Consider the following 24,649-nt stretch of genomic DNA (forward strand, 5'->3'; position numbering starts at 1 on the left):
TGCTATGAATTAAAGTTAAATGTTTCAGTTGAATCTGATCATCAAATCAATGTTTAAAGGTGCTATTTGCTGCATTGATTCAATCAATTGTTCTCTGATAGCTACACAGTAGGTGTGTGCCTTAGGTCAGGGGTTCCCAAACTTTTCAGCCCCCTAAAATAACAATGCCAGTGACTTTGACCCCCAAATTCCTGGTGGTTATAAATATACAAACATTGTCCACAGCAATAGGCCAATATAAACATGAGGATATTGACGGCAGTGGGTAGCATATTCGCCTAACAGCAAGAAGGTTGCTAGTTCGAGCCTCGGTTAAGTCAGTTGATGTGTCTGTGGAGTTTGCATGTTCCCCCCGTGTTCGCATGGGTTTCCTCTGGGTGCTCCAGTTTCCCCCACAAATCCAAAGATGTGGTATAGGTGAATTGGGTAAGCTAAATTGTCCATAGTGTATAGCCTCCTTTCCACTGCACACGAAATGCGACAGTTCGGAAGTCATTCATTTCCATTGGAGAGTAGTCCGGGAGCTGCGTGGAGTTCTAATCAGTATGCGGAAAATTTGGATCTGATTTGAGTTGCAGATCTGTTGAAATATTTTAACTCCTGCGACTAGACCATATGCGACCGGTTGTGATGTATTTCAGTGTTGCCCAAGCAGGTCCGTCTGCGTGAGATGAGGAATAGAAAAACCTTTATATTCATAAATTTTCTAATAAAATAATAAAAATACAATTTTTCATGTTGTTTTAAATATTTTTTAGCGGTCTGCGTTTCTAGTATTCATTCATTCATTCATTTATTCATTCATTCAATCATAGTGAACGCACGGAGAATAAAGGCTTTTGCTTTTGCACTGCTTTATTTGACACTGCGAGAACAGCTTCTCTCCCATGGTGCTGGCAGAACTGAAAATTCTGTGTGACTACCTTAAGGGGGCGTATTCCAACAGTCGCTTCCAAATGTTGTGTGCAGTGGAAAGGTGGCTTATGAGTGTGAATGAGTGTGTATGGATGTTTACCAGTAATGGGTTGTGCCTGGAAAAGCATCCGCTGCATTATATATATATGCTGGACAAGTTGGCGGTTCATTCCGCTGTGGCGACACCATATTAATAAGGGGACTAAGCCGAAAAGAAAATGAATGAATGAATTAACTTCAGCTAAGGAGACTTGAGGACACAATATTTACAGCATGCTTTAATGTAGCAGGCCCCCAATCAGAGATCATTCTCAATATTCAGTTGTGGCCTGTATTTATTTTTAATACATTTGATTGCCATAAAGATGTCAAAATTTAATCTGGTGCTACGAAATCAATCTGCTGCAGCTGACAATTTGCTATTGCTGTTTTGTTTATCTAACATAAACACACTGGCTGATAGCTTTTCACTTGCATGTTGTTGTTTTATATTATTAAAACTATGTTTATCGTCTGAGAAAAAATGGTTATTCTAATAGTTTAATTGTTATTTTATTTTATTTTTTGGACTTTTAGAAATCACCAAGTAACCCCCTGTCATTTTCCCACGCCTCCACAGAAGATCCTGACCGCTACTTTGGGAAACACTGCCTTAGGTAAGTTACAAATACCCGGAAATGGTTTCCATCAGGCATGTCCAAACTCGGTCCTGGAGGGCCGGTGTCCTGCAAAGTTTAGTTCCAACCCCAATCAGACACACCTGGGCTAACTAATCAAGCTGTTACTAGGCTTTCTAGAAACCTCCTTGCAGGTATGTTGAGGCAAGTTAGAGCTTAAATCTGCAGGAGACCGGCCTCCGGGACCAAGTTTGGACACCCCTGCTTTATATGCTCATTTATTTGAGTCTCCATATTGACCATATTTGTAATGGTCGTGAATATTAATGAGCTCTGACCTGCAGCTCTCAGCACTTTCTCACTTACACACACACACACACACACACACACACACACACACACACACACACACACACACACACACACACACACACACACACACCATGTTCAATCTGAAATTAACACATTTAATCATACTTTAGTTGCCAAAAATATTTTAACAACCGGAAAAGAAATCTTTTTAACCTTTAAACTAAGCTAGTTTTACTTTTTAAGTAAATTAGTTATCTAATATAAATCACCAGAGCATCCTATTTTGCTTTCTAGTTGTGCTGTGGATAAAATATGTGCTAAAGTATAATTAAACTTGAGCAAAGAGACCAACATAAATGTAAAGTGTATTGTATGTTGGTGCTTTAATCTAAATAAAAACACAGCCAGGAATTAATATCAAACTCTGCATAAACAAACAATGTTTAATCACGTTTATTGCTGTCAGACAATGATAGTAAGACTTCAATGATTGACACAATTCTTAAAAGTGCATCTTAGAGTAAGGACACACTTATATTTAGCAGTCTACATGTGTTTGTTGAAACGTGCAGCAAATATCATAACAAACATGATAAATTAACAAAAAATACTATAAAACATACCATATGCCTTTTTGGGGAGGAGCTGAATGTATTTTTAATCTGTATATCCTGCATTTTGCTTTCTGACATGCATGTAAACTGATGGCTTCTGGAGTTGTTGTTTAGTACTGCATGAAATCAATCTGATGTAGCAGGCGTTTTGCTGCCTCTACCGTTTTCAAAACAAAACTCTACACAAACATAGTAAGTTAACACAGTCTAGTAAGTTATCAGTCTGTGTTAAGGCTGCTGATCTCCTGATGACATGGCTGCTCGTCAGGTTCATATGATGTAAAATGTGTACATGCAAATTTCGAGGGTATGGCCCACAAATCACGCAACTGTCTGTATTGTGTTCTGATTAACCTGTTTTTAGTTTGAGTTATACACTCGTTGAATTTATATAAGAACAGGAAACAATGATTTTTGAGGCTCATGGCATGGCCATTTACTGGACCCTTATTATTCAACTATGCCTAGATGTATACATATTTTCTTTATGGGGGATTTTTAACATATTGACATGGATCTCCTCCCAAAGTTTTGATCAGAAGTCTCCCTAGAAGTTTCTACATCATACATAGGAACAAAAATCAAAACTTAATTCTCAAAACGCCACATGAGATAAGATGGATAGATGTTTCTGCAATCCACATTATCACACTGTATCTGAGAAAAGTGCTTGCGTGTTTTATTTTCTCTTTCATCCTCTCCTCTGTGATGTTTGTACAAGTCTCGGCTGTTTTGAAGAGCCTCGTTTCACTCTTAAAGATGTGTTTTCTCTGCTGCCTTGTTGAATTCCAGGTTTCTTCAGAATGAGAGTTTCAGTGCAGCTCTCAAAACTACTTTAGACCATAAAATCCTTTCTGAATATTTTTTATTTAGACAGTGGTTGCCACGGGGCAGTCAGCTTGCATTTCAAAATGGTTCACAGTGCATGTCGGGAGGTTCTCCAAAACCACACAACTGCACCATCAAAGAGGAAAAGTCAAGCAAACTCAGTGTCAAGACGATGTGATGCCAAAGCTCTGTGACTTCTTTTCAGATTTCACCAAAAACACATTGGGGAGTAAACTGCTAAGCTAAGCTCTTAAAATAAATATATGATGATATGTATATATATATATATATATATATATATATATATATATATATATATATATATATATATATATATATATATATATATTTATATTTATATATATTTATATATATATATTTATATATATATATATATATATATATATATATATATATATATATATATATATATATATATATATATATATATATATATTTTTTTTTTTTTTAAATCTCCCACCATGCAAGTACATTCACACTTTAAAACACACACCTTTATTTATTCTCATTCTTTCTTGCTTTGTCAATATATCATAGTGTATACTGTTTAGTAGTCAGTTTAAATTATTTAATAAATAAATAAATAAATAAATAAATAAATAAATAAATAAATAAATAAATAAATAAGCGGCATTAATTCATGCCCTCTCATGGTTGGTACGCCCAATGTTAGCCGTACGGCTGCAGGCGACACTGCTCTCATCTTTCCAACAGAGTTTGTTCTAATAAAAGCCAGTCCTGCTTATTCAAATGTGTCAGTAATAGTAACAGTTTAATATAGGCTTCTCTGAAACTGTGAACATCTAACTTTTAATTTTATTTAGGCTAGATTATTATTTTATTTACGAAACCAACACAGTCTCACGGCAACTCTGGTTTTGGCGCTGAAGCATATAGCGGAGTTGTTTTAAAGTGCTTCCGTTCAAAAGTTATTCAAAAAAATACTTAATTAAGATACAAATTATAGCTAATGAAATTTATTTCAAAAAGGTGTTTTTCAAAAAAAAAAAAAAAAGAATCATATTTTTGTTTGTGCCCATCCAACTGTGCGGCTATGATTTGTTCCACTCTGTGGAAAATAAGGATTTAATAAATTACTGCTTCACAGCTGCTGATGTTCTTTCATTTCATGCTCAGGCAAGGGAGTGTTTAATGGCAACATTGAAATCTTAATGTATATTTTTCTGCCAAAGAAAATATATTAATAATAATAATAATAATAAAAAGTTTGACTCTATCAATGTCATAATGAATACTTTTAAATAGTAATTAGTTGTCAGCCAGCATCAGTGTTTATTGAGATTGAAGTTAATTAAATTAAATTGAGATAAAAAAATATTGTTATAGCAACTTTCGCTCGTTTTTATTACTGCTTTGGGAAATAAAGCACGTTGTAGATGTCACTGGATGACTGATCGTGAAGGAACATGTTGTCTGGCACATTTGTTACCCAGGACAAGTCAAAATTTTATCAAGAAAAAAATCACATAATCTGACCTAGTGACTTAAAAATCGTGTGATCTGACCAGGGCTTAAGAAAAGAAACAACTTAATCATGCTATGCAACATTATCTGAGAGGTATTTTAAGCTGAAGATGTATATATTCTAAACACACCCGACACTTTTCAAATCAAGTTTCAAGTTTATTTGTATAGCGCTTTATACAATAATTATTGTTTTAAAGCAGCTTTACAAAAGATGCACAATATTAATTTACAATTAAATCAAGAAGGGTTAAGGTTATTAATAATTACTTTAACTATAAAAAGCTAAGTTATTATCAGGGCTTTAACATGGATACTGAGTGGTGGGGATGTCTACGTGCTTGTACCAGTACTGTGCAGAGACTTCCAAAGGGGTGGAGAGTGAAAAATATCATTATATATATAAATACATACTGACACATTGTTAAAAATTTTGGCAGGGAAAAAAGTTTGGTGTGGTCAGAGAAAAATTGGTAAATAGTTAGTGTTAAGTCCTGAAAAGTGATGTGAAATAAAACTAACTGCAACATGACATAATGAGCATAAGCAAATGAGCTGTGGTTTCATTAAGCAAGTTCATACATAGTGAAATGAATGAGGCACATGGACGAGTAATTTTAGCATGCCAACATCAAATTAATGCTTAACAATATATTTTCCCCCCAACAAAATTATAATAAAAAAAAAAAAAAAAAAAAAAATATATATATATATATATATATATATATATATATATATATATATATATATATATATATATATATAAATAATATAAAAAACACAAGGTCCAAACAACGCAATCTTATGGCAACCAGTAACTTTTTGATTTAGTGGCTTATTCATATGAATTTGTACGATCTAATTTGTACCATTTAGTACGATTTGTTTATCACCCAATGACTGTTGGAATTTGGGGTGGGGTTTGCCTCCTTTTTAAAAATCGTACATTTTCGTACAACTTAACTCGTTAGACACTAAACTGACAAAACGTAAAATACTTACATTTCCTCGTGAAATCAGGTTGGTCCAGATGTAGTGAAATGTAAATAATTTCAGTTTGTTTGAGACCATTACATGTGTTCCAAAGGGATAATAAAAAACCCCCACATATTTTCTTCCTAAATGTCTTTTTTTTCCCGTCGGTGTTCGCCCAGAGTGCCATTTAAACTAGAACCGCCACTGTTTGACACAATTAAACAGTTTTATCTTATCAGCGCTGACAACACAACAGAGGAGGATACAGTTCACACTTGATTTCTCTTTTCTGATGCAGAGATTCCTCAAATCAAGCCAAACCATTCAAAACAATGACTCCATACTAAACACCCGCACAAAGAAACCTACTCTAGTTCATTTCTAAATATGCACACACTGCAAGACTGAGCGGGATTATCCGAGTTGTCAGAAGTAAAACAATGACACAACAGCCTAAGAGAGATATAAATAACTGCTGAAGGTATGAAATAACACCCAACAGTAAGCACACAAAAATCTGATGCAAATTAAACACACAGAAAAAGGATTGTAAATATTTATAACCCAATACGACTGGATTCCTGTTGCATCGATACATAACCACGAAGAATATAATGCATGAAAACAATGTCACACAAAAGATCTGTTCGAAAGCGCAGACACTGCAAAGCACAGCGATCAACATCACACAGCGGCATGACTGCAAAATCACTGCAAATGCAAATAAGAAGAGCATAACACTATTAACATCTAAATTATGGTACGAGTTCATTATGCAAAGCCCACACAAAACTAACTGCACTGTAAACTGATAGCAAAATAAAACGTCCATGGGGACTAATATGACCGTATAATACTGCTTATTAGAGCAGTGTTATAAACTCATGACACGGAGCTCTGTAATAAACATTTATAACCAACCAGAGATCATAAATGCTGGCTGATATAAAGCCTCCTGCAATATAGGACTTATTGATGCATAGATGGCACTGGAAATATCAAGGATACACTAACAATGAGAGGTTCAGAATACCAGCAATTCTACTCAAACTGTTTTGTATTTTGGTTTGAGGAATGAATGTTTCTTGTGGATGTCTGATAAGATTTTTAAATGTCAAAATACATTCTGTTGCTTTTTGGTTACAGAAAAACAAAGCAATAAAAAAAGCCACAAACTATAACAAAGCCAAAAAATAATAATATTGAGCCTCTCATGGACATTCAAAACATTGAGGGGGGTCTGAACTGAATCTGCTCACTTTCCACATTGACCAATAGCAAAAGTTTGGGGCGTGGCTACTGCAGCAGCAGGTTGACCCAGAGGGTGTCTAGGACCAAAACTAATGGAAAAAATGCCAACACAGGATCATTGTGAAAACGTAGTCCATTATACATTTCTGAAGAGCACAAATTATGTAGCCAGAGCTGCTTATGGCTGCATATGGTCTTTAAAACAACGCTACAGGGCAGTATGATGTTGCCAATGGCTTCTGTTTCTTTTCGTGCTACCAGCTGAAAGCTTGCCTCCATGTGGACTGCTTTTCTAGTGTTACCAGTTTGCCTAGTAGCATTCTGCGCATGTCTGCGAACTTGAGATGCAGAGAGGAGCTGACCGCAATGATGAGGTTTGAGTCTGGCGTAGAACGATTCCAGAAAGCAGGTAAAACAAATAATCAACAAATAAATAACAGGGTAAGATTTGAAAACATAGTAAAAATCAGGTGGCCCTGAGGGCTTTTCTTTTTTGGATTGCTTTTGAAAACTGTCAGTTGAGTTTAGGGAAGGCGGTGGGAAGGTTAATCAGTGCTTTTGAAAAGGCTATCAGTTGGGTTTAGGTAAGGGGGTGGGTGGATATATTAGTCAGTCAGTTGACAGCAGCCTCTGGTGGATTTACATGAGAACAGTAGGTGCGGACGGCACTCTTGAGAGAAATTTGAGATCTGAAAAAGCATACACGGTGGCCTCTGGTGGATTTCTGAAAACAAAACTGCAAAAAATGTACCTCCTGTTACGTATTTGACACTCTCCAAAAATGTATACAGGGGTATGCTTCATTGATGAGGCTGGATTTAAAAAAAAAAAATTCATACTCACTCACAGAAATGAAAAACAAATTTCAAAAACTTGCCAAAATAAGCAGAGGTGTAAACAAGGATAAACATTGAAACTGCTTTTACAAGGTGAAGAAGCTGAGAGGTCTGTTTGACATGTTTATGCAGTTGTTTTCTTTTTATTCTCAATCTTTGTATAAAATAGATAAATATTATAAGCACAAGACTATTCAAGTTTAATTTTGTTATTCTGATTGTAGCTACTTGTTGCACAGAACTTCAACTTTAAGCTTGGTGCAGATAGTTTGTTTTGGATAATTTTCACTGTAATAGGCAAATAACGTGAGAGGCAAATGCATCTCTATACAGTAATCAAACAATAAAGATGCTCTGAAGTCAACAAGTCTTTGTGCAGAACCAAGTTTCCAACATCCCAACACTTGGAACAGTGGATAAAACGAATTTATAATACACAACATAATATTTCGGGAGTAAATTACATAAATCAGTGTGTGTAGTGATTGTTGTCTGTGTTTATCTGCCATGATTACGTGGTCTGGGTTTCTCTTCTCTTTCTGTTTGTTTATGTGGCCTTTTCAGAAAGGATATTTAAAGTCTTGACTGCAAAAGGTCACAGCCAAAAGAATAAAAAAGCCAGTAATTCCTCAAGTATTTTAAAAGGTTTTGGCAGCATCTTTTAAAAAAAACAATTCAAATAAGCAATAATAATATTTTAGTTTTTTTATTATGATCTGATCTGAAACATTCTTCATAATTTCAAATAAAATGCTGTCATTTAAAGCATTGGCATTTTCACAGAGAATGGCAATTTGTCAAAAATAATAAATGCTTCATTTGTTGTGTTAAAGAGGAACTTTTATGCAAAAATCACCTTTAAAAGGTGTTTTATGAGATGTGGAAACATTCGTTCATTTTCTTTTTGGCTTAGTCGCACAGCGAAATGAACCGCCAACTTATCCAGCACATTTTTTACGCAGCAGATACTCTTCCAGACACAACCCATCACTGGGAAACATTCATTCATATTAATTTACACTTATACGCTACGGACAATTTAGCTTACCCAATTCACCTGTACCACGTGTCTTTGGACTTGTAACCCAACGAACACAGGGAGAACATGCAAACTCTACACAGAAATGCCAACTGACCCAGCCGAGGCTCGAACCAGCGACCTTCTTGCTGTGAGGAGACAGCACTACCTACTGCACCACCGCACCGAAGATATGTGAAAACAGTGTGTGCATATAAAAAATATCTCTTCACAAAAGCATTTTGTAAAAACATTTTTACTGACATTTAATATGTAATGTGTATTTATATAGCACATTTATTGTGTATGGTTATACACCCAAAGCTCTGTAGAATCATGGGGGTGGGGGTTTGTCTCTCCACACCACTCGGATGATGCGATGGCAGCCACAAGACAATGGCAACAGTGCACTCACCACACACCAGCTATTGGTGGTGTGGAGAGACAGTGATAGTCAATTTAGTGAATGGGGATGATTGGTAGGCCATGATGGATAAGGGCCATCAATCTCACGGCAATTAGTAACTTTTTGATATAGTGGCTAATTCGTATGAACTCGAACAATCTAATTAGTGCAATTTAGTACAATTTGCTTATCCCCCAATGACGGTTGGGTTTAGGGGTGGGGTTAGGTGCCAAGCCTCCTTTTTTAAATTGTACAATTTCGTTCAACTGAGCTTGTACAAATGCATACGAATTAGCCACTAGACTGGCAAAACGTAAAATACTTAGGTTTTCTCGTGAGATCAGGCTGGTTTAATGTGTCCCTGTCACTATACTGGGGCATTATGACTCACACAGATCACAGGTAGAGCGCCCCCTTTTCCAATGTGTCCCCATTCAGGTATTGACCAGGCTCAGCCCTGCTTAGCTTCAGTGAGTAACTGGTCTTGGGCTGCAGGGTGATATGGACGTTGCCTTCATGTCATAGAGGGAGAAAGCCCTGCCCATTATTGACCATCTCTCCCTCATTACCATAAATAGTCCTGAGTGAATAGCAGCTGTTTTGCGTCTGCTGCTATGCTAATGCATAGGAATTCGTAACTCCTTTTTTTTTTTTTTCAAAAGTGGGCCAGGACCACAATCTCATTTGAAATTAAAGTGACAGACTGCTTAGGTCTGAAAATAACAACACATCGTAGAAACACATCTTGCGCCTTATTGCGCCGGGTGTATGATCAGGCCCTAGTATTGTGTTGTTGTCTACACATGAACATGGCATCTTTTGTCATTTTGTCCCACCTCATGTTTTTTAGTTCAGTTCATCTTTATTTTTATAACACTTTTACAATGTAGATCGTGTCAAAGCAGCTTAACATAGAAGTTTTAGTAAACTGAAACTGTCAGTCCAGTTTTCAGAGTTGAAGTTCAGTTTCGTTCAGTTCAGTTTGGTTTAATTTTCACTGCTGAAAGTCCAAACACTGAAGAGCAAATCCATCAACCCGCAGCTCCACAAATCCCAAACCAAGCAAGCCAGTGGCAACAGTGGAACAAACCACACCAATTGATAAAAAGTGCAGGAAAAAAGCAAGAGAGAAACAAGGCCCAGTTGGGCACAACTATTTCTTCTCCGGCCAAACTGCCTGTGCAGAACTGCAGTCTAGATGCTAGAGGCAGGAGATTGACTTTTTTAAATATATTTTAGAATTAGAAGAAATGACATTAGTAGTTCGCAAAACAAAAATTAAGTTTTATTCAACCCAGGCTCATTGTGAAAATGTAATCCCCTGGAAGTTTCTGGAGACTGCAAAATACATCCCGGGAAATACGTATTTTTGTAGTTTTTCTTTTTGCAAATCTGCGAGAGGCTGCTGTGTGCACCTTTTCACATCTCAAATTTCTCTCGTGCCGAGGCTACTGTCAACCGACTATCTGTCTGACTAAATGGCCGACTGGGCGACCCACCCAACCAATTTTATCGATTGACCCGCCCACCCACTTACTTCCCTAAACCCAATTATTGATTTACAAAAGCAGTCCAGAAAAGAAAAGCCCTTGTCTGATTTTTATTACGTTTTCAGATTTTACCACATTCTCACCCTGTTATTCACGTGTTTGTTTTATTTTTTGGATTCTGTTTTTGTCTTATCTGATTTCTGGAACCGCTCTCTTCCCCAGACTCGTACCCAGTCGTCGTTGTGGTCAACTCCTCTTTGCATCTCAAGTCCGCCGATGTACACATTGAGCTAACTGGAAAAACTAGTTGTGGCGGGAAAGCCCTCCACATGGAGGTAAGCGGTCAGCTGGTAAGCAAAAGGAAGGAACCGTGTCATACCGCCTTGTATAGTTCGCTTAAAAAAAAAAAAAAAAAAAAAAAATCCAGCCATACGTACCTCCGGCTACATAATCCGCGGTCTCCAGAAACGTCCAAAGGACTACATTTTCAGAATGAGCCTGAGTTGGTTTTACTCTAACACATACTTATAATATGTAAACCCAGAGAATGCAATGGTGTTTCTGGTTGTTAGTGTTTAAGAGCAATGTAAAGAAAGAAGAGACCCTTGTATTAACAACACATGACCATTCACACATCTGTATCTAGCATTTTATGTCAACTCTTGGTGTCCACTTGGATATTCATTGCAGTCAAATCGCTCCTATCTGCCCTAGTATTGCGTTATTGTGAAAAATTCATAACAGACAAGGTCAAGTGCAACGCGTAAACAACAGTCTAGAGTAACATGCTGCAAAAATACAGATCACCTCTGTTTGCTTCGCACATCCTCACTGTTAGCTCTGAATTTATTGAGATTCTCAGAACTGGACACAAATGGTCTGGAACAGCTGAATTGTATTGAGTGCATTAACAGTGTCTGTTTTGTAGAAGAAAAAAAAAAACTTTATTTGTTGCTAGGCAGCATCTATTAAACAGATGATTTGAATCACATGGACGACTGGATTCAAGAACATTAGAGACTGTGGCCATGAGATTCTGTTCAGCTGTTTCACAGACCGTTAAATGAAGGCAACAAGACGGTTCTTCATCCACTACATACGGATATAAGACCTCACACCATAAAACTAGCCTATTTTCATTTGGAAAATAAGATTTTTTATTGTATCAACATCATTTAATGCATGTGTATTTTTAATATAGCTCTGAATTTTAATCCCTCCTTTATATTTTTCCCCAGATTATGTTTTATGTGAAGCAGATTTTTTTAAACACACTTCCAAACTTCCACTTCCATTCGTTTTCTTGTCGGCTTAGTCCCTTTATTAATCCGGGGTCACCACAGCAGAATGAACCGCCAACTCATCCAGCAAGTTTTTACGCAGCGGATGCCCTTCCATGCAGCCACAACACTTCCAAACGTGATAGTTTAAAAAACTAATTTCTAATAACTTTTTTGTTTATCTTTGCCATCATGACAGCACATAATAGTTTATAATTTTTGTTAAAATTCCCTGCTCTGTTAAACAACATTTAGAAATTATAAAAAAAAAAATAGCTCACAAAAGGATTAATAATTTTGACTTTAACTGTAATTTGAATATTCATTCATTTATTCATTCAATTATTTTCTTTTCGGCTTAGTACCTTTATTAATCTGCGTACGCCACAGCAGAATGAACCACCAACTTTGGGAACAGAGATGAGGTTCTCAAGGTGAATGCTTACCTTGGCTCTAAGGGTCTAACAACAAACAATAAGGTTAAGAATCTTGGTGTGACTCTGGAGTCAGATATGAGTTTTAGTCATGTCAAAGCAGTAAGTAAATCAGCATACTATCCTCTCAAAAACATTGCAAGAATTAGATGCTTTGTTTTCTGTGAGGACTTAGAGAAACTTGTTCATGCTTTCATCAGCAGCAGGGTGGATTACTGTAATGAACTCTTCACTGGCCAGACTGCAGCACATCCAGAACGCCGCAGCCAGGATTCTGACCAGAAGCAAAAAAATCAGAGCACATCACACCTGTCCTCAGGTCTTACACTGGCTCCGAAATACATTCAATATAGGGTTTAAAGTATTATTACTCGTCTCTAAATCACTTAATGGCCCAGGACCTCAATACATTACAGATATGCTCACTGAATACAAACCTAACAGATCACTCAGATCATTAGGATCATATAAACTAGAAATTCCAAGAGTGCAGTCAAAGCAGGGTGAATCAGCTTTTACCTACTAACAGCGCCCTCCGCTGCTGGAATCAGCTTCCAGAAATGAACAACAAATTAGGTTCATTCAAATCAAGAATCTGAAAACACATCTGTTTAGCTGTGCCTTTACTGAATGAGCACTGTGATGCGTCCCATAGATCACATTTATGTTTTTCTTTTCTTTTTCATTCTTTTATAACCTATTTTAACACATTTTATTCTGTTTTTATCCATTTTAATAATTTTTTATTATTATTTTATTATTTATTTTTTTATACCTGTTTTTTTTTATTCTTGTTTAATTAAAGTACTTTGATTTGCCACTGTGTATGAAATGTGCTATATATATAAACTTGCCCTGCCTTGCCATATATTTCACGCAACAGATGTCCTTTCGGCTGCAACCCATCACTGGGAAACATCCATACACTCATTTACACACATACACAATGGACCATATACCACATGTATTTGGACTTGTGGGGGAAACTGGAGCATGTGGAGGAAACCCACGCCAACACTGGGGAGAACATTCAAACTACACACAGAAATGCCAACTGACCTAGCCAAGGCTCGAACCAGTGACCTTATTGCTGTGAGGCAATTGTGCTACCCACTGCGCCACCGTGATACCCCAATTTAAATATTATTTTATATAAATTATCATATAATACAATACCAATAAGAATGTAATTTTAGTATATTATTTTAATATACATAAATATACTTAAAATACTTAATTTAAATGCACACTGCTGTGTTGTAGATGGTTTAAAATTGTTGGCTTTAAAATGAAAATGTGAAATTGCCCATTAATCCAGACCCCTGCAATTCATTCATTTATTTTGCTTTGGCTCAGTCCCTTATTTATTAGGGGTCGCCACAGCGGAATGAACCTCCAACTATTCCAGCATACAGTATGTTTTACGCAGCTGATGCTCTTCCAGCTGCAACCCAGTATTAGGAAACTCCCATACACACTTATTCAAACGCATGCACTCATACATACAGCTAATTTAGTTTATTTACTTCATTGATAATGTTAATGTGGCTGTTGTTGGTGTCCTGAGGGGAAATCCTCCTGCCAACACAGCTGATCAAACTGTGTTCGGCTCAGCCAGAAGCACCACTGAAAGCCTCTATCATGCAGGTATAGTTTCTGGAGCAGTTGATGAACTCACAGAGCTGGGTGCACCTCTGAAAGAATCTAGTGGACTCAGACACGGCTCCAAATGATTATACACTGTTTTTGAGTCTTCCTAAAGCACATAAAGCACAGCTACTCTCTAGGGTTGGGCACTACTCGCTAGTAATGAAACTAGAGTCAACAAGCAGACAGAAACCCGAGTAAACTCAAAATTCAACATGTTCACATCTATTTACATTTTACCTAATTTATTTGCGCAAGTCGCGGCTGTTGTAAACAGCATTTTCATTTCTGGTCCATTATTAATAAAGAATGACGGTGTTAAGTAGGACATAAAGCAGTATAGGCCAACCGGGTCATACTAACCGGTTAAATTCAGTCCACTTCTTACTCTCAAATAACCAGCCTTTGCACTGCTTGTATAACTGTTGGCTCACAGTAAGTTTGTTCCAAATGGGTCCATTGTGCGGCTTGATTAGTTTTCATCAGCTGAATTCAGAGTCTGGTGCTGTTAGGAATCATTGAGCGCCGACAAGTAGGTCAATTCAATAAAATGGCTGGAAAACGAAGACTGCAAGAGCACATAAAAGCTTGTACCATCTCACACTGGGTTTGATTTAGCTCTTCCTGCAGCACAAGCATCACGGCTCTGTAATGGAAAGAGTGTGAACTAAATCAAAGCCGCAGTGATGCTCTTGAGGTTTAATTCACTATGGTGAAACCCTGAGGGAGAATCTGCTCATCTGCTGCACATGCAAAACCTCCACTTACTGTACTGTCACTCATCACAAACCTTGACTTGGGATTAAAAGTCTTGACAGCTCCTGTCCATTTCTATATTTCTCAGTTTTTGTTAGATCATCACTTTTGGCAAGATCCAGGTCTCATACTTTATGTATGGGTAGTTGATATGAAATTTTGGGAATTCGACAGCTTGACTGTTTTAAACTGTACTTTGCAAACTTTATTACAGTGCATGCATCTTTTATGACGTCATATTCATTTGGAAACTACACTGTAAATGTTTTTTTTTTTCCCATTTATGCTTGCTTTTGAATTGTATTTTGTGACCTTTATTTCTTTGAAAAATGTTTAACTTTAAGTTAAAGATAAAAACTTTAGTTATTACAACACTTTATAATTGATTTACTTAGTAATTTAATAACTCAATTCAGTATAATTCAATTAAATTATAACAATATTATTATTATTATTATTATTATTATTCATGTTGTTGTTGTTGTTATGATTTAAATTAATTGAATTACACTTTGTATGTACATTATATGTACAATATATGTAAGGTCTGTGGTGCCTGTCAGGGTGGCAATCCACAAATCCGGTGGTGGACACTGGAAGTAAGGGATGCCGTCAAGCTGAAGGAGTCCTACAGTGCTTTGTTGGCTTGCAGGGCTCCTGAGGTAACTGATGGGTATCGACAGGCCAAGCGTGTTGCAGCCCAGGTGGTTGCGGAAGCGAAAGCTCAGGCCTGGGAAGAGTTCAGGGAGACCATGGAGGAAACTATCGGTCGGCCCCAAAGAGATTCTGGCATACTGTCCGGCGCCTCAGGAGGGTAAAGCAGCTCCACATCAACACTGTTTACTGTGGAAGTGGGGAGCTGTTGACCTTGACTGGGGATGTGGTCAGACGGGGGAAGGAATACTTTAAGAATCTCCTTAACCCCACCGACATGTCATTGTGGTAGCGGGGACTGGGGATGCAGGGGTGGACTCACCAATCACCAAAGCTGAGGTCACTGAGGTAGTTTGCAAGCTCAGCAGTGACAAAGCAACAGGGGTGGATGAGATTCATCCTGTGTATCTTAGGTCTCTGGATGTTGCGGGGCTGTCGTGGCTGACACATCCCTACAACATCGCATAGAGGTCGGGGACAGGGCTACTGGGATGGTGGTTCCCATTTTTAAGATTGGGGACTGGAGGGTGTGCTCTATAAGGGAAACACATTCCTCAGCCTCCCGGGGAAAGTCTACGCCAGGGTACTGGAGAGGAGGATGCGGCTGATGGTTGAACCTAGGATCTAGGAGAAACTATGCGGTTTATGTCCGGGCTGTGGTACACTGGACCAGCTCTATACCCTCACTAGGGTGCTCGATGGTCCATGGGAGTATGCCCAACCAGTCCACTTGTGTTTTGAGAAGGCATTAGACCATGTGCCTTGTGGCATTCTGTGGAGGGTGCTCGGGGAGAAGGGGGCCAGAGGTGCCAGAGTCTCGTCCCTGTATGAACAGAGTAGGAGTCTGGTTTGCATTTCCGGCAATAAATAAGACTTTTTTTCAGAGCATGTTGGACTCTGGCGAGGCTTCCCTTTATTACCAATTCTGTTCATAATTTTCATGGACAGAATTTCAAGGCACAGCCTTGGGCTGGAGGGGGTACGGTTCGAGGACCACAGGATTTCATCTGTTATTCATAGATGATGTTGTGTTGTTGGCTTAATCAAACATGGACCCTCAGCATGCACTGGGGCAGTTTGCTGCCGAGTGTGATGGGGCTGAGATGAGAATCAGCACTTCCAAATCTGAGGCCATGGTGCTCCACCTGAAAAAGGTGGTTTGGCATTTCCAGGTTGGAGGAGAGTCCTTACCCCAGGTGGAGGAGTTGAAGTATCTTGTGGTTTTGTTCACGAGTAAGGGAAGGGTGGAACGTGAGATTGGTGCAGCGGCAGCAGTAATGCATTCGATGTACTGGTCCGTTGTGGTAAAGGAGCTGAGCCGAAAGGCAAAGCTTTTGATTTAACGGTCAATCTACAATCCTACTCTCACCTATGGTCATGAGCTTCTCTGGTACAAACGGCCGAAATGAGTTTCCTTCAAAGGGTGGTAAGGATAGGGTGAGGAGCTCTGTTACCCGGGAGGAGTTCGGAGTAGAGCCACTGCTCCTCCACATCGAGAGAAGTCAGCTGAGGTGGCTCAGGCATCTGTTTCGGATACCTCCTGGATGCCTTTTTAGGGAGGTGTTCCAGGCATGTCCCACCAGTAGGAGGCCTCTAGGAAGACCCAGGACACGCTTGAGGGACTTTGTCTCTCTACTGGCCTGGAAACGCCTCTGGATCCCCCTGGAGAAGCTGGAGAAGGTGTCTAGGGAGAGGAAAGGCTGGAGTTCTCTCCTAAGACTGCTGCTCTGCGACCCAAAGAAAAGTGGCAGGGAATGAATAATAATAATAATATTACTGCTAATAATCATCATAATAATGTCAATAATAATGCCACCATCATCATTGGAGAGATGGGCCAATTAGACATCACTGTTTATGTAAACAAAAAACATATAATATAATATAATAATAAATTATAATATAATATAATATAATATAAATGTAATACAATATAATATAATATATTTTTATGTAACTGCAATTGAGATGAGTGGGATTACAAACGGACAGCTCTCTGCAGGCATATGAGACCTCCATGGAGAATAATCAAAGCGTTTGTCAGCTTGGACCCCAAGTGACACGAGCACATTAGCATGCTAGCTTGGTCTAATTGGATTAATTAGAGAGGTAGAACTCTCTTGATTGAGATTTATAAACTGCTCTGCTGGTCTTAAAACAGCCTGCAGTGCAAATCATAGTTTCTGATCACACAATGACATGACACAACATCTAAATCACAGTGTGTGCCCACCTAGAGGATGAAACAAGGCCTTCTTCAATTGACTGCCATTCAGTTTTACAGTGTTAGGATGAGAGTCTATATGCTAACACGAAAGAGGAAATTTGGTGCACACCTTACTGGTGATATGAACTAATTACAAGCTAACATTCTTCTGGAATATACATGCAGCAAGTTGATACTTGATGCTAACCGTTCGTTTGTTCATTCGTTTTCTTTTCGGCTTAGTGCCTTTATTAATGAGGGGTTGCCACAGCGGAATGAACAGCCAGATAATCCAGCATATGTTTTATGCAGAGGATGCCCTTCCAGTCGCAACCCAACACTGGGAAACTCCCATACATGCTCATTCACACACATACACTATGGCCAATTTAGCTTATTCGATTCGCCAATACAGCATGTTTTTGTAGACATGCACGACAACATGGGAAGAACATGCAAACTCCACACAGATATTACAGCCCATAAGTTAAAATAGCAATAGAACTTTTTAAAGAAAATGCAAGGTCAGTAAAGTCAGAAACCTCTGAAAACCTAATGCACATTATAAATAGCTGTATTTCCAGTACTGATAGTAAGACAGTGATATTGAAAGACCAAATATGTTGCACACCACAACTACAGTATATACAGGTAAACAAATTTGCCCTGAAGAAAAAATATATAAAGTTATACTGAATGTTACCCATTTTCCCATAGTGAACCGAAAACAATAGTTGTCATCATTAATGGCTGGTTGCTTGTCGAAAGAGTGTTTGTGCATTTTTAGCTCTGTGATTTGCTGCAGGTTTATATTTTAGCTGCTCTTGCTGTAAAATGTCAACAGCAGTTGTCAGTATAGCTCAAACTGTACGCTCTGCAGTGTGTGAGCCCTCCGTATGTAAGTCTGATGGAGGTGACAGACCATGAGAGTATGAAAATACGTGCAGTTTTGTTTTGCAGAGTCTCTCGAGAGCTTTGGAAAGATGCGGAGTTGCGGTTTTGCATAGAAATCGAGGAACTTTGCAAGCTTCCTTATGATTTCAGCAGCTCACAGTGCACAAACAATATTTTCTGCATCCCAGTATGGTGCGTTTCCCCTTACTGCTGTGGTGTGGTTTGGTTTGCAGTTGAAGTCAAAATGATTAGCCCTCTTGTGAATTTTTTTTTTCTTCTTTTTCAAATATTGCCAAAATTCTGTTGAACGGAGCAAATTATGTAAATTTTTCCAACCCAGGTTCATTATGATTATGTAACCCTTAAAACATTTCTGGAGATCTCCAAATAAGTCCCAGGTATTTATTTTTTGCAGTTTTTGTTTTTGTAAATCCGCCAGAGGCCACAGTATGCTTTTTGCAATGCAGGCTCATTCTGAAAATGTAGTCCCGTGGATGTTTTTGAAGACTGCAAATATGTAGCTAGAGGTACGTATGGCTGAGTTTAATTTAAGTGAACACTACGAGGCAGTGTGATGCCGTTCTTTTTCGCGCTTACCTGCTGACCGCTTAACTTGCTGTGAGGCCTTTCCTGCCGCAACCAGTTTGTCCAGTTAGCGACAACCCTTTCCTGCCGCAACCAGTTTGTCCAGTTAGCGACAACCAAGTTCAAGTCCAGGGAAGAGCGGTTCCATCAGGGAAGACAAAAACATTATCCAAAAAATAATAAGGTCATAATAAGGTGAGAATGTTGTAAAATCCGAAAATGTGGTTAAAATCAGACAAGGGCTTTTCTTTTTCTGGTAGACTTTTTAAATTGTTGGTTTGGTTTAGGGAAGTAAGCAGGCGGGCGGGTCAATCAGTAAAATTGGTTGGGTTTAGGGAAGGAGGAGAGTTGGTCAGTCGGTCGGTCGGTCGGTCAGTCATTCAGTCAGTCAGTCAGACGGTCAGTCAGTCAACAGTGGCCTCTGGTTGGGTTTAGGGAAGGAGGAGGGTGGGTCAGTCAATTGGCCGGTCGCTCAGTCAATCAATTAGTCAGACAGACAGACTGTCGTTCGACAGAGGCCTCTGGTGGGTTCACACAAGAACAGCGCGGGCGTGAACGGCACTCGCGATAGACATTTGAGATGAGAAAAAGCACACACAGAGGCCTCTTGCGGATTCGTGAAAACGAAAACTGCAAAAATAGGTACCTCTCAGGACATATTTTGCGGTCTCCAGAAATGTCTACGGGACTACGTTTTCAGAATGAGCCTGGGTTGGCTTTTTGAGATCTCAAATTTCTTTCTGGAGTTCCATTCATGCCTGCTTTTCTCGACTAAATCCACCACCAACTGCTACTGACTGACTGACTGACTGACTGAGTGATCAACTGACCCACCCTCTTCCTTCCCTAAACCCGACCGATAATGTTTTCAAAAGCAGTCCAGAAAAAAAAGTTCTCACAGCCATCTGATTTTTACCACATTTTAAGATTGTACCACTTTCTCAGCCTGTTATTTACTTGTTTATTTTTATTTTTTGGCTGTTGTTTTTGTCTTAGCTGCAATCTGGAACTCTTCTTCTCTGGACTCAAAACCATTCATCACAGTCAACTCCTCTCTGCATCTCAAGTCCATCAGTGCATGTGGCGAGCCACTGGACAAACAGGTAACAGCTGAAAAGCCATCCATAAAGAGGTAAGTGGTCAGCTGCTAGCCTGAAAAGGAACAGCATCACACAATAATATAATAAATGAAGAGAACTCAAACCATCTAAATACTGTAAATCCCAACAAATTAAGGCAACTCAAACCATTTGAGGAAACTGATTGCTACAGATCATTTGAGTTAAAAAAAAATCCCTGAATCTATATGAGTACTGTGAACTTACTCTATTTAAGTTGAAGTAATGAGGTATTTAATTAACAGGGGGGCTAACAATGCAGGAGGGCTAATAATTCTAACTTCAACACATTTAGGCATGTCTGCATTTATATTTGATTAAAATTCTGGCCCTTGTCTGTGGCTCTAAAGAGATTGTTCAGTTTCTCCTCAGGGGTTTGAGCAGCTCTTGTTTTTAAGGCTTGATTGCTGTAAAGTGCGGTTCGTTTATTCATAGGCGGTGACAATTTATGCGCTTTTGTGTATTCTCAGGCTCGGCTCCCGTCGCGTGTGAGTCTTGCTAGCTTTGGGGAGCCTTGGCAAAAAAAAAAATGGACTAGTAATGGCCTACGTATTCTTCAGCATCAGTTTAGTCATTTTCTGAATCTGCACCTCAATTAAAGGAACATTTTCATAGGTTCCCTGGTGGTTGAGAAAATGGGAAAGTGGTTATGCCCTGCAGATGCTTATATTAGGTGTTTGTTGAGAGCAAATGTGAAATAGCGTCTGCTGAATGTTTTATAAAACTTTTCTCTTTTTTTTTGGTCATGAGGGAACTCAATTTAATCTAGTTAATTTGTAAGGAATTTAGAGTGGTTGTACACTGCAAACAATGCTGTTCTTACTTAGATTTTTTGTCTTGTTTCTAGTCCAAATATCTACAAATTCTTAAATCAAGAAGCATTTTCTAGACAAGCAAAACATGTTGTCTTGTTTTAAGAAATAATAGGCCAAAACGAAGTGAGTTTTTCCTTAAATTAAGCAAAATAATCTGCCAATGGTGTAAGCAAAATAATCTTGTTTATCGATTTGTGACAGGATTATTTTGCTTACCTCATTGGCAGATTATTTTGCTTGATTTAAGGAAAAACTCACTTTATTCTGGCATATTATTTCTTAAAACAAGACCATATGTTTTGCATGTCTAGAAAATGCTTCTTGATTAAATAACTTTTAGATATTTGGAGTAGAAACAAGACAAAACATCTAAGTAAGAAAAGCATTTTTTGCAGTGTACAAGGAGAACTTTTTTGTATGAAGCGACTTTTAATGTGGTGAAATCAATTAATCAATTATGTGAATTAATCGAAAATGTTTTTTATTGCTTGTGTAATTCAATGACTTCTCAAATTTCCATTGATTTCAAGCCACACGTTTTTAGATCACCTCTCAAAAGAACACTATAAAAGTGTATTGTTAGTAAAACTGGTACCATGTTGTAAAATATGCATCAGTATGTTACACAGGTCCATGAAACTGACTTAAAACAAACTAATGTTTACATCTTCGATGCTCAAGTTTGTTCACCCTCATTTTATCATCATGTTGCTATTTTAGTACTATAAAAGAACAACATTTCAAACTGATATCAGGTCAAAATGGCACAGAGAATGTTCTGTATATGCATCAAATGAAATACTCTGTTAAACAGATTTACAGTTTTTCTTGTTTGCTTTGATGCAGCCGTCAACTGAAACTCCACATTTTCAAAACAGTTAACACACAGGCCTAAACAGCGGCACTCATGGTCAAAATGAAACATTATGCTTGCAAAATGCACATACCGTGTCAAAACATTAAAAATATGCAACAAAAGCTAGTTTTACCTTCAAACAACACAACTTGCAAACAAGTATATGAGCTCTTTCAATTATTCATTAGACAATGGACAACAAAAAACTAAATACAGATCTCAATGTGAATTCTATTTGGGCTATCAAATTGGCCTTTTTGCAAAGAATTAGATCAAGAATAAGAAATGCTTTGATTAAACTTATATTGAATTCATGACATTTTTCAAACTGTGGCTGAAAACTAAAATACCGTAAAAAAAAATAAATAAATAAAAATAAAATTTAAAAAAGAAAAAAGTAGCAGAAAGAAGCAGAAAAAAGAAAAAAACTAATAAAATATTGTAAATATTAGAGAAAACACATGTAAACCAATATACAGTCAAATATATTGGGAGTATAGGAAATAGCCACTATTGACCTCCTCCATCCATGCTGGCACAGAACAACACCGACCTTCCACCGTTTTAATGTTTGCAGAATGATTGCTAAGTGAAGATTTGTGTGAAGTAGTGTCAAACCGGTGCTTCATTGAATTCATACTGATCTTGGTGGTTTCTAATGGTTAGGAATGGATGGTTTCAGTTTGGTTACCATAACTAAAACAATGGAGTTTGGACTGCTTGAATGACATCCGTGTTAACTGTTTTGAAAAATGGTGGGGAAAATGTGTCAACCCAATGAGAAAGGGTTTACACATTTGCAATACCGGTCTTCTGCTCTGCTGGGATAGTGATAATAAAAATAAAGTGGAACTTAGTTTCTTTAACCAGGTCAAAGCAAACAAGAAAAACTGTAATGAAATTCTGTGGAATTTCTGTGTGGAGTTTGCATGTTCTCCCCTTGTTGATGTGGGTTTCCTCCAGGTGCTCCTGTTTCCCCAACAGTCCAAACACATGTGATATAGGTGAACTGAGTAAATTAAATTGGCAGTGTGTGTGTGTGTGTGTGTGTGTGTGTGTGTGTGTGTGTTGGTGTGTGTGTGTGTGTGTGTGTTGGTGTGTGTGTGTGTTGGGTGTGTGTGTGTGTTGGTGTGTGTGTGTTGGTGTGTGTGTGTTGGTGTGTGTGTGTGTGTGTGTGTGTGTTTGTGTGTGTGTGTGAGACTGTATGGGTGTTTCTTAGTACTGGGTTGCACCTGGAAGGGCGTCCGCTGTGTAATACATATGGTGGAATAGTTGGCGGTTCATTCCGCTGTGGCGACCGCTGGTAAACAAGGGACTAAGCCGAAGTAAAATGAATGAATAAATATCAGATCTTCAGTCCATGTGATTCTGATTATTATTACTCCCTATGCTTTCATTAAAAATGCAGGCTCTCACAGCATTGTTTGCTATTGTTCAGATAACACATTGTGCAGATGAATTATGCATTCTTGTTACTGCTCTAATTCTTATCAATATTATAAAAACATCACTTTGGATTGCTATAAGATTTAATTATATATACAGTCGCTTGCATGTAGGCCATAAAAAATATCAATAAATTATCAAATTGACATCTGACTATCAGATAAATCTCAGAGAATTATCCCAGTGCTCAAAAGGTCACGGACAAGGTGTTGCTAAAGGTTTTTAATAAAGTATATAGACCAGATTTAATAAATAGGTCAAATTTGAACAAGAGGGAATACACATACATACATACATACATACATACATACATACATACATGCATGCATACATACATACATACATACATACACACATACACACAGACATACAGTTGAAGTCAGAATTATTGGCCCCCCTGAATTATTAGTCCCCATTTATTTTTTTTCCCCAATTTCTGTTTAACAGAGAGAGTTTTTTTAGAACACATTTCTAAACATAATTTGAATAACTATTTTTTAATAACTGATTTAATTTATCTTTGCCATGATGACTTTATCAAGACACTTCTATACAGCTTAAAGTGACATTTAAAGGCTTAACTAGGTTAATTAGGTTAACTAGGCAGGTTATGGTAATTAGGGAATTTATTGTATACCGATGGTTTGTTCTGTAGACCAGTGGTTCTCAAAGTGGGGGTCGGGACCCCTTGAGGGGTCGCGGAACAATGAAGGGGGGTCGCCTGGTGATTTCCAAAAATCTACTTATTATTATTAGACCATAAGAATGACCATATTTTATCCATAACCAACTGAAGAGAAAAAATCTGCCGTTTATAGTTACTATAGTAGCTTATTTACTTGTTCTATTGGATTGCGACCCCTGGGGTAAATGCATTATATTAAAGACAGCAATAGCGTCAGATGCAGCAGATTGATTGTATTACACCAGGTTAAACTTGCTGGCCCATTTACAGCACTGAAATACATTAAAAAAATTAAACGAAGAATAGACTTTGGTCTATTGGTGTGTGTGTGCGCCATTGCATGCAAGTTTTCTGTATTTATAACCACCTCAGGGGATATTGGGGGTCGCGAGTCACTGGTATTGTTATTTTAGGGGTCGGGTGCTGAAAAGTTTGGGAACCCCTGCTGTAGACTATCGAAAAAATACAGTATAGCTTAAAGGGGCTATTAATATTGACCCTAAAA

At 38.0% G+C, this 24,649-nt stretch overlaps 2 long non-coding RNA genes across 10 annotated transcripts in view; one reads left to right on the forward strand and one right to left on the reverse strand.

The window, feature by feature from the left end:
- The window catches only part of LOC141377601 (uncharacterized), a 273,462-nt gene that overhangs the window by 158,636 nt on the left and 90,177 nt on the right, over positions 1–24,649 (forward strand). For 5 of the 9 annotated variants that reach the window (XR_015507922.1, XR_015507916.1, XR_015507917.1 and 2 more), the window contains one exon: positions 1,492–1,571. This is a non-coding gene — a long non-coding RNA (uncharacterized LOC141377601). Of the gene's footprint in view, positions 1–1,491; positions 1,572–20,220; positions 20,357–20,812; positions 21,903–24,649 lie in introns of those variants that run through there. The other 4 variants (XR_015507914.1, XR_015507918.1, XR_015507919.1 and 1 more) reach the window with 2 other exon arrangements.
- LOC147840916 (uncharacterized) overlaps positions 1–24,649 on the reverse strand; it is a 639,653-nt gene that overhangs the window by 108,755 nt on the left and 506,249 nt on the right. The window lies entirely within an intron of this gene.

This window comes from Danio rerio, chromosome 14, assembly GCF_052040795.2.
Source record: "Danio rerio strain M-AB ecotype USA chromosome 14, GRCz13ab, whole genome shotgun sequence".
In the NCBI taxonomy this organism is placed as follows: Eukaryota; Metazoa; Chordata; class Actinopteri; order Cypriniformes; family Danionidae; genus Danio; species Danio rerio.